This window comes from Mastomys coucha, unplaced genomic scaffold (genome assembly GCF_008632895.1).
Source record: "Mastomys coucha isolate ucsf_1 unplaced genomic scaffold, UCSF_Mcou_1 pScaffold13, whole genome shotgun sequence".
NCBI lineage: Eukaryota > Metazoa > Chordata > Mammalia > Rodentia > Muridae > Mastomys > Mastomys coucha.
Genome location: NW_022196895.1, coordinates 56892419 through 56900551, shown reverse-complemented (window position 1 = coordinate 56900551; position 8133 = coordinate 56892419). Strand labels below are relative to the sequence as shown.

General features: G+C 42.5%; 1 protein-coding gene across 1 annotated transcript in view; it reads right to left on the bottom strand.

The window, feature by feature from the left end:
* Positions 1-175, bottom strand: part of Csf1r (colony stimulating factor 1 receptor) — a 26565-nt gene extending 26390 nt beyond the window's left edge. The window contains exon 1 of the mRNA XM_031365796.1: positions 61-175. The gene's annotated coding sequence lies outside the window, so the exon portion shown is untranslated. The remainder of the gene's footprint in view (positions 1-60) is intronic.
* Positions 176-8133: the final 7958 nt, after the last annotated feature.

Sequence of the window (8133 nt, the reverse complement as noted above, 5' to 3'; positions counted from 1 at the left end):
TCTCTCTCTCTCTCTCTCTCACACACACACACACACACACACACACACACACACACACACCAGAGGAAGGGGCAGACTCTGGGGCCAGGCTCAACTGATCCTGAAGGGAGGTGATCAGGTCTGAGAGACTTCGGAAGCCACCTCTAAGGAAACTTAGGAGAAAAAAATCATACCCAAGAGCAGCGGCCAGTGAGTCAGGAGCATAAATAGGAGTCTCCAAGGTGAGCAGTGAGTCTGGTTGAGAGAGGTTAGGCTAACTGGCCCGAAATTCTTCTGACCTCTCTCATCTGCCTTCAAGGTAGAAGGCCTCAAGGTAACTGGAGACTTGGGCTTGGACAGTTAATGAGTCTCCAACAGCAGCAACTGGAAGTCTCCACGAATTGTCCTAAACCAAAGTCATCCTGAGTTCCAAAAATAGCAAGTCCTGTAGACAGATCACTGCCATGATGAGATTAACCCCCTACGTGAGAGTGGTCACCCCATGAAAAGAAATGAGGTTACCCCTAAATAGGAACCAGGGGAACCAAACGGTTTCCCCAAGCCATGCAAGCCAGGAATGACTCCTCTGGAACCAACTGGTCAAACCCAACAGCACCCACCGTGAGCAGGACTCTTGCCCCCTGCACCGGGTCTTCTTATATTTAAACCTGAACTCTTCCTCAGAGACAGGCCGTTGGACACTTCAAGTCCTTTCCTGTGCTCAGCCATCACTTTTTGCTGAGATCTGCCCTGGTTGCCCAGGATTCTGGTAATGATATGATGTAGCATGTGTTGGCTGGGACTCAATCCCCCAAATCTCTGTACTCTTCAAAGCTGTCCCTTTTAAGAACCATTGAGTTGACTGGCAGGTGACAGCCGTTGGGTGGCTTCAGGATGGAGTCTGGTTACCTGAAAGACTAAGGGATACTAGAAAGTTTCTGATTAAAGTAGAAGTTCCTAGAGGAGGGCATGTTCCCTTGTCCCCAGATCTTCACCTGGGGGTCTCTAGCCCTTGGTCACGTTCTGTGGAACAAATCATTAGGGGGCTGGAGAGATGACTCAGTGGTTAGGAGTACATATTGCTCTTGCAGAGGATGTAAGTTCAAATCTCATCACCCACTTTGTGGCTCACAACCACCCATAACCCCAGGGGATCCAACAGGCATGCATGTGGTACATGTACATGTATTGCATTTAAAAGGTTCACACGTAAAGTGAGCTACTCTAGTGAATTAACAAAACCCATGGAGGATTGTGGTCCCCTGATGGAGAAGTGACGTAAAGTGGAGACTGGGTTCCAAACTTAGGCATGAGCTCTCTCGGCGGAGATGGTGTCAGCATCAGATAGAATTAGAACACTCAGCTGGCGTGTGTTGCAGAATGAATAGTTTGTTTGATGTGAGGCATAATCCACTCCCACCGCACACATTTGGTTACAGATTCTTCTGTGTTGACAGACCCCGGGGTCTGTGGATTTCTATATCCTCAGTGGTAAGCTCTGTTTTCACTCTTATTTTGCATATGGAAAGCCCGAGGGAGGAGAGGTCAAATACCTTTGAGCTTGTTCATGATCACACAGCCACCCAGGAGATAAGGGTGTAGAACTGTCTGTGGTCATTTTTTAAACAAGAAATCTGTTATGCTGGACTTCTATTTTAAAAGATCATTCCCTTGCCCTCTTCTTTCTGTATGTGTGATATATGTGTACCTGTGTTCACACATGGACACATAAGTGTGTGTATGTGTGTCAGTACATGGGAGTGAGTATGCACGACAGTGGAGGCTAGACCAGCTGACCAGAAAGCCCCAGACATCTTCCAATATTGACCTCTCCAATGCTAAGATTATAGGTATGTGTTACCAGGCGTGGCTTTTACTAGGTTGCCTGGGATCTGAACTCAGAACCTCATGGTTGTGTCGCAAGCACTTTACCGACTAAGCCTCCTCCCAAGGACATCCCTTGCATTAAAAAGACCATCGATGGTGTGTGTTTTAGCCAATTCTTTTACAATTTCATTCAGAAAAGCTCAGTGGAGTACACCACGCTGATAGAGCAAACTCATAATCCCAGATGAGCATCCCCAGGGGTGCAGAAAAGAAATCCTTGACGAAATCCAACATGCATTCAAGATTTTAAAAAGTTCAACCAAGATGGAGTCAAAGGGAACACCCTCAGCATGATTCGGGGCTTGCACATAAAGGCGTAGCTCATCCCATGGCTGGATAGAAAGCGCTTCCTCTTAGATCATGGCTGCCTGCTCCTCGCCCTCCCCTTCTCCCTCCTCCTCCCTCTATTTAGTATTGTGTAGGAAATCTTAGCCAGAGTAACCAGGAAGGGAAAGAGATAGAGGAACTCTAAATGAAAAGGAATATATATATATATGTACACACACACATATATATATGTATGTGTATATATATATATGTATATATATATATGCTCAATAAACTACAAAACAAACTATTAGATACAATAAATGAACTAAACAAACCCACAGAATACAAGCTCAACACTTAAAACTAAGTTGTATGTCTGTATACTAGCAATGATTTAAAAAGGAAAATAAAAGTTTTAATTTTTAGTACTTATCTTTAGTTATATACATGTGTGTAGACCTGTGTAAGTAAGTGCCCTCAGAGGCCAGAGGCATTGGATCTCCCAGAGCTAGAGTTACACGTGCCTCTGAGCCACCCAACGTGGGTGCTAGAAACTGGGTTCACATCTTTTGCAAAGCCAGTCTTCTCTCTTACCCAGAGCCATCTTCTCCCCAGCACACCTTATAATAGCATCAAAAATTAATTTCAAGTAAGGCTGGTAATATGGCTCATTGGATAAAGGGGCTTGCTAATAAACAAATAAGCAAATAAGTGTAACTACCCAGGTGGTGATGACACACAATCTTTAATCCCAGCACTTGGGAGGCAGAGGCCTACAGAGTGAGGTTTAGGACAGCCAATGCTACCCGGAGAAATGCTGTATTGAAAAAAAAAAAAACTAAATAAATAAAACAAATCTTTTTTCAGTTGGGAATAAATGTAACCAAGGAAGTGCAGGACTTACTACATACTGACCTATGAAACACGCCTGAAATTCAGAAGACCTTAATGAAAAGGATTTCATTAGAAGACAAGCATGATTTCAAGATGGCAAACTGTGACTAGTAGTCATTTTTTTCTGCTGAAATAAAAAGGCTGACCAAAATTCACATAAAATTTGAAGGGGCATTAAATAGTTAAATCATCTTGAAAAGAAGAATGAGGCTTAGAGGAGTCATGTCTCAATTTCAAAGGTTCTGACAAACCAATTGGAATCCAAACAGCCTGGCACAGGTGCAAGGGTAGATGCAGGCCAACGGAACAAAGCCAGAAACTGAAATTACAAACCCTCACACGAGTGGCAAGACCACATGACATGGAAAAAGTATTTCTTTCAATAAATCTGTGAAGTAAACTGAAGCCCAAAGAACAGATATGGACCCTTACTTCACGCCATATGCAAAGATTAACCAAGGATAAACCAAATCAAAGGCAAATGACAAACCTCTTAGAAGAAAACACAGGGGTGCTATTCATCGCTGAACCAGGAAGTGGTTTCTTAGCCCGATCACTCAAAGCACAGGCAATTAGAGAAAAATTAGATAAGGTGGACTTTGTCAAAACTGGACATTTTGGGGCATCAAAGGACAATGTGAAGAGAATAAAAAAGGATAAGTAAACATACGGAGTAGAAGAAAATACTTGCCAATCACTGCCGAACAAGGTGGTGTGCAGAGTGCACACACGCGCACACACGCGCACACGCACACGCACACGCACATGCACGCACACGCGCACGCGCACGCACACACTCACGCGCACACACGCACATGCACACGCACACACGCACGCACACACACACACACACACACACACGCACACGCACACGCACACACGCACACGCACATGCAGGATATATGAATGAAAGCTGTAATCTGCAATGCAGTAACAAAAGGACAAATAATTCAAATTTAAAATGGGCAAAAAAAAAATTAAGTAGGCATTTCTCCAGAAAATATATACAAATGGTCAGCCCTCACATGGAAAGATACTCAGTCATGTATGTCACTAAGGAAGTATAGACCAAACCACAATGAGATGATGTGTCACATTTACTACATTGGTCATCATTTTAAAAAAAGCAGCAGTGTACAGTGAGACATGCCTTTAATTCCAGCACTAGGTAGGCAGAGGAACGCGGGTCATTGTGAGTTCCAGGATAGCCAGGGCTATACATAGTAAGACCTTTTTTCAAAAAAAAGAAAAGAAAAAAATCAGAAAGTTACAAGTATTGATGCAGATACAGACAAACCAGAACTCCCACACATTTGCTAGTAGAGACGTAAATATGGTGCAGCTTCTATGGAAATCAATTTGTTGGTTCCTTAAAAAGTTAGCAACAGAAGGCAGGCATGGTAGTGCATGCCTTTAATCCCAGCACTCTGAAGGTTGAAGCAGGTGGATCCCTTGAGTTTGAGGCCAGCCTGGTCTACAGGGCAAGTTCCAGGTTAACCAGAGCTACCCAGAGGAACCTCATCTCAAAAAACCATTTTTAACAAGTTAGCAACAGAATTACCACATGAACAAGAATTATGGTTGGTTTTAATGTCAACTGGCAACACACACACACACACACACACACACACACACACGCACACACGGGCGCCTCATCTGAGGAACTGTTCCAATTGTAGTAATCGATGTGCCCTGACTATGAATGGTGCTTTCTGGTGTCAGCTCAGATAAAAAGGAGTGACAGAAACATTTCTTGCCTTTGGCTCTCTTTCTTTTTTGTCTTACTGCCAAGTTGATTATGCTGCTGCTGCTGCTGCTGCTGCTGCTGCTGCTGCTGCTGATGATGATGATGATGATGATGATGATGATGATGATGATTTATTTATTTATTATTATGATTTCTTCAATGTTATCAGAACCAGCTTGTCTAGGTTTTCCTTGTGGACTAAAACCCAGCAGCTCTCCAGGAACCTTCTAGCCACCAGCGTGGGTCTGCTGAGGTGCCAGATTGTCCACCTCGTCAGTGAGAGATGGTGACTATGGGACTATTCCGACTGCTGAGACTCCCAGCCCCAAGGACTGAGCGCCTAGGGCTCTCAGCTCTCAGGTGTGATTCAGTTGTTGTTAATATTTTAGCATTAGCTTATTTAATAAATCGTGTTGGTTCCTCTAGAGATCTCTGACTAAGACACGAAGCAACTGTACAGGTAGATGTAATCAAGAGAGCTGAAAACGGGGGCTCAAACCAATACTTGCACATGGATGTTCAACTCAGCACTGCATCCAATAGCCAAAAGGTTTGAAATCAGCTAAGGAGTGGATGAACAGAATGTGGTCTAGTCATGCATGGAATATTACTCAGATACAAAAGGAGCAAAGTACTGATAGTTTAAGGTGAATGATTTCCCGGCTGCAAGATGGCTCACCTGGTAAGGGTGCTTGCCACAAAGCTTAACAACATGAGTTGGATCCTAGGCCCCACGTGATGGAAGGGGAGAGCAGCCTTCGGGGAGCTGTCCTTTGATCTCTACACATATGAATGTTCTCTCTCTCTCTCTCTCTCTCTCTCTCTCTCTCTCTCTCTCTCTGGCCTCCTCTCTCAATAAATACCTTAAAAGGTGATAAGTAAGCCTTGAAAATACAGAGCCAACTAAAAGACCAAAGTCAACCTTCCAATCTTACCTGAAATGCTTAGAATAAGCAAGCCCATAGAAAGACAGTCAACTAGTGGTTGTCAGGGCCTGGTGGGAGAAGTGGGAAAGGATTGCTTTATGGGCAGTGGCCCCTGAGTTAGTGTGAGAGACGAAAAGGCCTTAGAGCTACATGGAAGTGGCAGACCTAACGTGACCAGTTAGAAACAAAGCGAATAAACTGTTCTTAGGCAAACAAAAACTGACCGTGGTTACTACCAAGCAAACGAGCACAAACTGTGTGTGTATGTGTGTGTGTGTGTGTGTGTGTGTGCACGTGGGTGTTCCTCAAGTAAAAGAGGAGGATACAAACCAGACCCTGGGTTATGTACCTTAAAAAGTAAATGAAAGCAATGACTGCTGAGAATGGAATAAAAATAGCTAAAAATACAACTCTACCATTAAAAATATCATTTAATTGCTGAAAAGGTAATTCTCTAAAGTGAATTTTTGGAGTATTTTAGGTCTTCTGGCCCTATGAACTTTTTCAGCAGCTACTTCACCATGGTGGACATGATGTGAAAACCATTGAGAGTAACTGCCAACTGTTTTCAAAAAACACAGAAACAGGAAGCAGTCTCCATTTGGTCCAAAGGCCACTATGTGCTGATGACTGGTTAGAGCAAAAATAGCCATCTAGCTGCTGTGCATTCATGCAAAGGCAAAAGTGAAACAAATGACCACAGTGCCACCAAGGATGGAAGGAGCCTTACCAAGTGGCCCTGGGCTCCCTTCACTCAACATAATATTATTTTGGTAGAAGTCTGTGAACTAAAGTGGGGCACTTGTTAAGCCTAGGATAGCCACTGAAAATGTTCACTGTTGCAAGCCAATAGGGAGACCAACCGAAAACACAGTCAATACAAAAGGAGACAAGCACAGAGAGAAAAAGGAAGAGAACCAGAGGGAGCAAACAGAAAGATCTTTGGTAGATTTAAATCCACTGTATTAAGTATTACTGCAAATGCAACTAATCTAAATATATCAATCAAAAGACAAAGAGTCTCTCTGAGTAAAAAAAAATAAAAGTCCAACTATTTTTTTTTTTTTTATCTACAGGAAATCCACTTTGGATATATTTCTTCAGAGGTGTTGTCCATGGTCCCATAAACGACCCTAATGACACCCATTAGTTCAAACAATAGAAATATTTATTCCTGATCTTTAAAAACTCTTGCAAGCTGGATGTGGTGGCTCACATGTGTAATCCCAGCAGTTGAGAGGACACACACACACACACACAATATCTGCGGGACAATAAAAATGGCGACAGAATAAATCCTTTCCTCCTAAAATAAGAAACAAAGCAAGGATGTCGATTCTCCATTTAAACACAGTACCCAAGGCCTAAGACATGCACTGAGGCGAGAGCAGCACATAAGGGCACACACGCTTGAAAGGAAGAACTGAGCCATCTCTGTGAGAAGAGAAAATGAGGGTCTTTATAAAAAACATTTAAAAACTACTCAGACTAATAAGAAAGCTCAATAAAATTATGGGCAAGAACAAGATCAACGTGTAAAAGCAACTATATTAAAATACCCTGGTCTGTATAGGAAGAGCTAGGCCAAAAGAGGTTGTATAGACAGAAAAAGTTAGAGCTCTAGTATTTATTTTTAGAAAAATACTGTTTTAACTTATATGTGAACATCTTAATTTATTTTTAGAAATAAAATAAGTTTCCTGGGTTCGCTGCAAGAAACATATGCTGTAGCAAGAGTCCCCCCACCCCCACCCCGTCCAGTCAGAAGGGACCATTTCTAACAGCACCAGGGACACATGAAATGTATACAAACTGAACTATGTGTAAAATCTGTATATAGAATGCAAAATACTGAAGAAGATATATCTAAACACTGAGATACATACCATGCCCATGTACTGGCAAGTTTAGTTTTGTCAAGCATATCAATTCTATCCTACTGAAAGCTAGAGATTCAACAAAAAAATTCTAATAATAAAAACTGCATCAGAAAAAAAATTTAAGTTTCTCTACAGAAAAATTTGTAGAAACTGACAAGTTGATCCTAAAATATATACAGAAACAGGAAGGAGGACTGAATGGATGGTTCAGTTGGTAAAGGGCTTGTTGTCTAAGTTTGAAGATCAGAGTTCAGAACTCTAGCACTCACAGAGATGCTGGGTGGACATGGTGGCCCATCTGTAAACCCAGCACAGGCGAGGTGGAGACATGAGATTTCTGCTAGACACTCTCGAGGTTCATGTGACGACACCCTTCCTCAGTATATAAGGTGGAGAGTGAGCTAGGAAAGGCCTGATGTTAACTTAGATACACACACACACACACACACACACACACACACTTGCATACACACATGTATGCACACCTATATATGTGTGAACAAACAAACATGTACACACTCATACCACACACAGAGCCACATGTTTTTAA